Genomic DNA, 8339 nt, shown 5'->3' on the forward strand with positions numbered 1-8339 from the left:
CTAGGCACTAGGGATACCACGTTGAATAACACAGAAATGGATGTTTGCATGGGGCCTATATTGAACAAGTGGGAGACAGAAAATAAATAAATGAGTACAATATCTAGTATGTTAGACGGGACAAGAACTATGCGGGGAAATAAAGCAGGGATGCTGGATAGGGAGTGCTGAGGGTTCGGTGGGAGAGTCACTGTTTTAAATCAGGCAGTCAAGGAAGACCTCAGGAATAGAGGACCTTTGAGGAGAAACATGAAGTTGAGAGAGTGAGCCCTGATGATATTTGGGGGAAGAGAGTTCTAGACAGAGGAAATAGCATACCAGCCTTGTGTGGGGACAGAATGGGAAGACTGCCAGGATGAAGAGTGGAGTGACCCAGGGAGACTGTGGAAGAGGGTGGGTTTAGAATGAGGGCATGGAGTAGATCATGTAGGAACTTGAGGACCACTGTAAAAATCAGGTCTTTACTCAGGGAGACAGACAATGGAAGATTTCGAACAGATGAATGACATTTCTGGAATTGTATTTTTAAAGGGTCATTCTAGCTACTGTGGGCAGAAGCAAGTAGATGGGTTGAGCTGTTTGTAATAACACAGCAGAGATGATGGTGACTGTTAGAAGGATAGTAGAAGTGTAGGTTATGAGAAGTGGTTCAATTCTAGATGTGATTGGAAGGTAGAATAGACAGGATTTGCTAATGGCTTGGATGTGGAGCATGAGAGAGAGAAGTAAAAAATGATGCAAGGTTTTTTGGTTCCGTATCAATATGAGAGGAGTTGCCATTAAACAAGATAGGGAAGACCTCGGAAGGAGAAGATGTAGGGGAAATATCAAGAGTTGGATTTTGTACAAGTTAAGTTTCAGATTCCTATTAGTCATCCAAGTGAGGGTGTGAAGCTGTTTCCCGGATAAGGTCTGGGATTCAGAGGCGATGTTCAGACCAGAGATATAAATCCGGCAGTCATTAGCAAGTAATTGGAATTGAAAAACAAAAGACTGGATTAGATCATGGGTGCTTGATAAATATTTGAAAATTAATAAAAAAATATACACACTCTCTCTCCTGTTAGAACACATTTTCCATAACAACTAGCTTATATGCAATTGCAAATAGGAGAACAATGTGAATATAATGTGGAAGTTGTGTTGGAGTATAATTATAACCTTCAGCATGAAAGGAAAAAGGACTCAACTTGCCTGCTGCATAGTCAGGAGCTTCTTTTTTTAAGATTTTATTTATTTGAGAGGGAAAGAGAGAGAGAACACGCACAGAGGGAGAGGGAGAAGGAGACTCCCTACTGAGCGCAAAGCCTGAGGCAGGGCTTGATCCCAGGACCCTGAGATCATGACCTCAGCCGAAGGCAGACACTTAACTGACTGAGCCACCAAGGCGCCCCAGTCAGGAGCCTCTTAACTTTATTTAAAGAAAAAATTAAAGGTGAGGGTCTGCACCCAGGACTTCCTTCCCAAGAAGGTACACCCCAGCCTTGCATGGTTCTTGCTTTAGACAGATGGCACTTCCTCCTGTGGCCAGCTTAAGAGTAGCCTACTGTCTTAGAACGCTGCTTCCATCTGCAACACTTCAGGTCTACCAAGCCAGAATTTTCTCTCTTTTGGTTCGTTGCATTTTTAATATTCCCAGAGGCAGCCTCTAACCATACCAAGATGTGTGTCTGAGCTGTTCAAATAATTGCCTGAGATACTCATTTTTTAATTTTATCAATGTTCTGCTAATAAAGTTGTAAAAGTTCTGAGTGATCTACCCCAACTCTTATTTTTTTTTCTATAAGCCTTGTTAATTTTAATGTGTAATTTTGCAAAATGAGATTTCTTTATTCAGGGAAATGCTTGTACACATGTACTTGACATGTTACCTTTCCTAGTAGCTTTTCCTTTAGGAACTATACCTTCCTCCTCACGTAAGGCTGTCATTCTATTAATCATAACCCCTCCCCCCAAAACAAACACACACAGTTGGGTGCATGACCCAGAATTGCCAATCAGAACACACTACCTACCTGGCCGTGGTGATTGACATCCAGAACAGCTATTCAAAATACAGTACCTACCTGGCCATGATGATTGGTTCAGGGATGAACACATGACTCAGGACAGCCAATCAGAATACAGTACCTACCTGGCCATGGTGATTGGTACCAAGAACAGCCAATCAGAATTCACCACCTACTTGGCCATGGTGATTGGTTCAGGGATGGGCACATGACCCAGGATAGCCAATCAGAATACACTACCCACCTGGCCCTGGAATTGGTTCAGAGATGGGCACATGACCCAGAATTGCCAATCAGAATATGCTACCCCCTGGCCATGGTGATTGGTTCATGGATGGACACATGACCCAGGATAGCCAATCGGAATACACTACCTACCTGGGAATGGTGATTGGTTCGGGAATGGGCACATGACCCAGGACAACCAATCGGAATATGCTACCCACTGGCCATGGTGATTGGTTCAAGGCTGGACATGTAACCCAGGACAGCCAATCACAATACACTACCTACCTGGCCATGGTGATTGGTTCAAGGCTAGACACATGACCCAGAACAGCCAATCAGAATACACTACCTACCTGGCCATGGTGATTGGGTCAGGGATGGGCACATGACCCAGGACAACCAATCATAATATGCTACCCACTGGCCATGGTGATTGGTTCAGGGATGGACACATGACCCAGGATAGCCAGTTGGAATATGCTACCTACCTGGCCATGGTGATTGGCACCCAGGACAGCTATTCACAGTACAGTACCTACCTGGCCATGGTGATTGGCTCAGGGATGAACACATGACCCAGGATAGCCAATGAGAATACACTACCTGCCTGGCCATGGTGATTGGCACCCAGCACAGCCAATCACAATATAGTACCTACCTGGCCATGGTGATTGGTTCATGGATGGACACATGACCCAGGAGAGCCAATCAGCATACACTACCTTTCTGGCCATGGTGATTGTTTCAGGAATGGGCATATGACCCAGAATAGCGAATCAGAATACACCTGGACATGGTGATTTCCCCCCCTCCCCAGGGATGAGCACATGACCCAGGAAAGCCAATCAGAATACAGTACCTACTTAGCCATGGTGATTGGTTCAGGGATGGGCACATGACCCAAGATAGCCAATCAGAATACAGTATCTACCTGGCCGTGGTGATTGGTACCCAGGACAACTAATCAGAATATACTACCTACCTGGCCATTTGGATTGGTTCAGGGATGGACACATGACCCAGGATAGCCAATCATCATACACTACCTTTCTGGCCATGGTGATTGTTTCAGGAATGGGTACATGAGCCAGAACAGCCTATCAGAATATACTACCCACCTGGCCATGGTGATTTTTTTCAGGGATGGTCACATGACCCAGGAGAGCCCATCAGAATACACTACCTACCTGGCCCTGGTGATTGGTTCAGGGATGGACACATGATCCAAGGGTAGCCAATCCCTGCACCTTTGCTGGAGCTATCAGGAAAGCCATCTCCCAACTCTGAAGCTTAGACACTATCTGCCTAAAGAATGATGGATCTCAAGATAAAGGAGACACAAATTAAGAATCCATAGTAAATTATTCATCTTGTGTGTATTTCTCCTATTATTATTTCCTAGAAAACTCAGTCTTTAATTAATTAATTAATTTTTAAAAAAAGATTTTATTTATTTATTTGACAGAGATAGAGACAGCCAGCGAGAGAGGGAACACAAGCAGGGGGAGTGGGAGAGGAAGAAGCAGGCTCATAGCGGAGGAGCCTGCTGTGGGGCTCGATCCCATAATGCCGGGATCACGCCCTGAGCCTAAGGCAGACGCTTAACCACTGTGCCACCCAGGCGCCCCCCTCAGTCTTTTTTTAAAGAATCAATTCAATTGTCATTTTCTGGTGAAATGTTTGTTGACCCCTCCCCCCTTGTGCCCGCCTCTCTCAATGAGGTCTGTACACTCTCTTATTGCCACAGCACCTTGTACACATCCCTATTACATTATTGAGTGACTTTGCTTATTGTCTGCTCCTCCCCTTATCCTGATCCTTGGTGTGTGGCATTCTTGATGGTAGTGCGTTTGCTTTATTCGTCTCTATAAACCCAGGTACTAACACAATGCCCATTACATAGTAAGTGCACAGTAAACATGAGTTGAGAGGATGGGTGAAGATATTCTAGAAATACTTTTGGTTGATCACCTTGCATGAAAAGACAGACTGTTTAGTACACACACACACACACACATTTTGGGGGAATGTAGGATTTTTGGTAGGTAAGGATTTTGATCCAAGTACCTAACAGTTTAAAACAAAAAAGCAGCAAAAGCACTTCATTGAGATTACACTTGAACATATGATAGAGAGAATGCAGAGTAGGGAAGAATTTGGAAAAAGAGAAGAAATAACGTTGGAAAACATGACTTTATAGACTTAGAGAGTAGAAGTAGAGAAATCGAGGGGTGATATTATTCAGAAAAATAGGTGTAGATAAGAAGAAAAACAAAGGAACCAAATGGGGGAAAGATGGAAAGTATAGAGGTAGACATGGAAGGCAGGGGTAGGGTGTTAGCCTGTTGAGCTTTTAATAAAGATTTATTTTCCTCTGTATGTCAGGGCATGTACTAGGTTATTGGGACATTGAAATGAATGTCATAGTGCCTTCCTAATTGTGGGGAAGATCTAGGTTTATGATGGTGGTAAGAAAGCAATGGGGGGGGGGTAAGAAGGGGTGTGTGTTGGGGGAGATCGCCCACTTTCCTGAATAGGCACTAACCTTTCATTCTTGACCAGACTCGTAGGAAGGATGGCTGCTGAAACGCTGTCCTCAGGCTGGGAAAATGCTCCGCTCTCTCCCCATTCTTGTTCCTTTCTCTTTGATTCTGTAATCCTTCGCTCTTGCCAAAACGAACAGGATTCTTATTCTACAGGCTTTTCCTTCCAATTTGGAAATGATGGAGACCATGGTCTCTTCACTCCTGTCCCCCCAGCAGAACAAGATAACCTCTACCAGAACACTGTCAGGTCCCAAGGCAGATTCCCAAATCATATTTGTTGGAGATGTTACTTCTATAAATCCTGGCACTCTATTGCACCTTGACTGTCCCAGATAAAGCTTGCGTATGGCCTTGGCTACTCTTCCAACCTCAGTCAGAATGGGAGGGTGTCCTCTGGCACCAGGGTCCCGTCATTCATACTGCACTCGGTCAGAACCCTTGAGGATCTGAGAGGGGAGAGGCTTATAGCCACCTCGGCGAGGTAGGGGACTCCAAGCAGGTGGGAATAATTTGGGCATTAGCTGTAATGGACATAGACCAACTGTGGGAGGGTCTGGGCATTGCGAAATCCAGCTGGCAGGTAGAGAGTGTGTCAGATGAGCAGCCCTGGGTGCACGAGTCCCTGCAAGGTAAGAGTCCGGGGAGAGGGAAGTGCTGTGTAAAAGGATGCACCTGGGATCTCAAGGCGCCAGCCGCGCCTGTCTCTAAGCTGGGTGGGTTCTGGCGCCACCGCAAGGGGGAGACCGAGGGTACCGGGGGTGTAGACGGTTGTTCTCGGCTGATTGTGCGTCCCGGAGCCAGCCGGCACAGCCTGAGGGAGGGCCTTGACAGTGCCTTGTCCAGATGGCATGTGGAAGGCATGTTGAGCTCAGATGGGCAGCCTAGGGGCAGTAGGTCCTGGGGTGGCGGGCGGCGGAGGAGAGGGAAGACCCACCCCGGAGGCACGCGTCCTGCAGCAGCTGGTGGTTGTCTTGAGTGGGGGGCTGTGCCTGGCGCGGCTCGGGCTGGAGGGCTCTGGCGCCGCCGCCTGGGGGCGTCGGGCGGAGGGCCCTGCGGCTGGGGCGGCTGGAGACCGCCTCCCAGCGCTCAGACCCAGTACCTGGAGGGGCGGGGAGGGAGAGGGGCGCGCGGCGGAGAGGCGGGCGCCCGGCGCGTGAGTCACTGCGCTCCCCGGGGTGCGGAGCGGGACATCGCCTCCCGCCTGGGGTCCGCATTTCATCTCCAGCTTCAGCGACCAGCCGCCTTTCCGTCTAGGTGAGGGCCAGGTAAGTTTCTCCTCTTTTGATGCCTCGGGCTTGGGTGACTCCGGCGGTTTGTGCGTGTGTGTGTTGGGGGGGGGGGGTCTCCCAGATTGTGTCTCTGTCTGCCTTTGCTTCCTCCCTCTGCTTCTCTCCATTGGAGACAGAAAGTTAGAATTTTAAAACGCAACAGAGGATATCAAATCCATGCTCAGACCCCCAAACAAGCCAAACTCTGGGGTCATATTCTTAATTTCCCGGGTACCTTCAAAGGTCCGGATGTGGCGTTTGTGGGGCTAGGACTGTTTGTTTCCCGTGTTTCCCTCCTCCCCCACTTTCTTCCTGGGTGATTCTTAGAGGTTGGGGGGGGGGTGGTGGCAAGAGAGCTAGAGGGCTGAGCTGGAATCCTTTGCCAAGGTGGTTTCCTCATTCTCGGCGATGTGGCAGATGGCTCACTGGAGCCTGAGTTGGGATCTTGGAACAACCCTCCCCAGCCCAGGACGTGCCAGAGCTGTAAGGTAACTGCGGTTACTGCATATCAATCTCGTCACCACCGACTGAATCAAAATGTTCCGGAGGCCAAATTAATGTGAATGTCACGATAATGTTGAAACAATTCATTAAGGACTCCTGAATATTTTATTTTTAATGTATTGTATTCCAGGAACATTTTAGGAGACTCGCTGGTCTTATTTTCAGAGATGCTTCAAAGCCTATTATTTCCCTTGCAAGAAAATCAATGAGGACCTATTCGGTTTCTTACGAGGATTTAACAATGCAAAGCTACATGTTAGTTTTTCTCTACCAGTGTTTGTGTTGGGGGGGGAGGGGGGTTTGCTGCTACCAACTGCCTTTGGAAAAACCAACGTAGGGAGGTTGCATCCCCCTTTCTCTGCCATTAAGTGCAGGTGTTTCTGTGATTATTAAATAGGTACTAATTATTGCTGCTGTGTTTGCTTAAAAGTAGCAGAGGGGAGAATCTCGTGGAATGCGTGTGTTTGTGACTCCTGTTGACAACCGAATGCTTTATTATCAATATTGTTTGGTTTGCTGCAATGTTAACAGGTGGTCTTAATTCACAGCACAGAATTCTCTTCTACACGAACATCCTTACTGATATGGGAGGAAAGTACTTACCTTCTCCCCTCGCCCCCACCAAACCTTGCCTTTATCCTGTTTTGTGGGAGAATGATGGTTGGGGAAGCTTTTCTGGCCGTTGATTGAGTGGCCTATCATAAATTACTCCTTCCTGAAATGTCATTTGATCTACAGTTTGTGATTCTAGAAAAGAACCCCCTCTCCCGGAAGAAAAATAGAACTTTACGTGTTTCATCAGATCACAGGAGTAACTTTTTAGAGTTGAGTGGAAACTTCCATGCTCCTTTCTTCCAAAACTCTTTATGGGGAACCCCCCCCCCCAAACTGAGAGGTTTCCCACCTCGCTGATAACATGACTCCTCTCCTCTGCACATATCTGTCTCAGCGCTTACCATCCTGTGATTCTTGCTGTACATACCAGTCTCACTCAAGAGAGGAAGATTTCTTAGAAGGCAGGGGTAAGGTTTTAGTCATCTTTATATCCCTGGAGCCTATTAAAGTGGGGGTCTGTTAAAAGAATGAATGAATAAATGAATTTGGCAGTTCAGCCTGGGCTTACCATTCCTTGAACACCCCCTGGGCATGTTTTTTGTTCATTTTTAGAAGAAATTTCTTCTAACTCAATAAATCTCAAAAGTGTGGATCTTCAGACCACACTGTGTTATAAACAAATGAGTCTGACATACACGGAAAACATATAGTGATTTTTTTTTCTCTGCAAGTAACAGAAAAGCCAACTAAAGGTGGCTTTAACAAGTAGAGAAGCCTGACAGGTGATCTTCGGAGTTGGTAGCCCAATGGTGTCAGGGTTCTGGGTCAGTGACTTCCGCTCATGGTTTCAAGATGGCTCTAATAGTTCCAGACGTTACATCCTTAGTCCATGTTCAAAGGCAGGACACAGGCAGTGGAAAGGGGTAGAATAATTTCCCTCATGAAGCTTTATCTTATCAGAGAAGAAATATCTTTCCTCCACAGACTGTCTCTTGTATTTCATTGGCCAGAGCCGGGCTACATAGCAGTGCTTAGTAGCAAGGGAGGCCGGGAAAGTGAGTATCAGGCTTTTCAGCTTCTGTCGTGGAAAGGAGACCAGGGAGAGGGAGGTTAGAGATGGCTTTGGGGAACTAAGTGGCAAGCATGTTAGCCTGTCATGAAAATGGTTCTGTTTTAACCAGTGACAGTGTTAATGATTGGTCCCAGTAAAAAATTAAATATTAATGTAG

Source organism: Ursus arctos, chromosome X (assembly GCF_023065955.2).
Source record: "Ursus arctos isolate Adak ecotype North America chromosome X, UrsArc2.0, whole genome shotgun sequence".
Lineage (NCBI taxonomy): Eukaryota > Metazoa > Chordata > Mammalia > Carnivora > Ursidae > Ursus > Ursus arctos.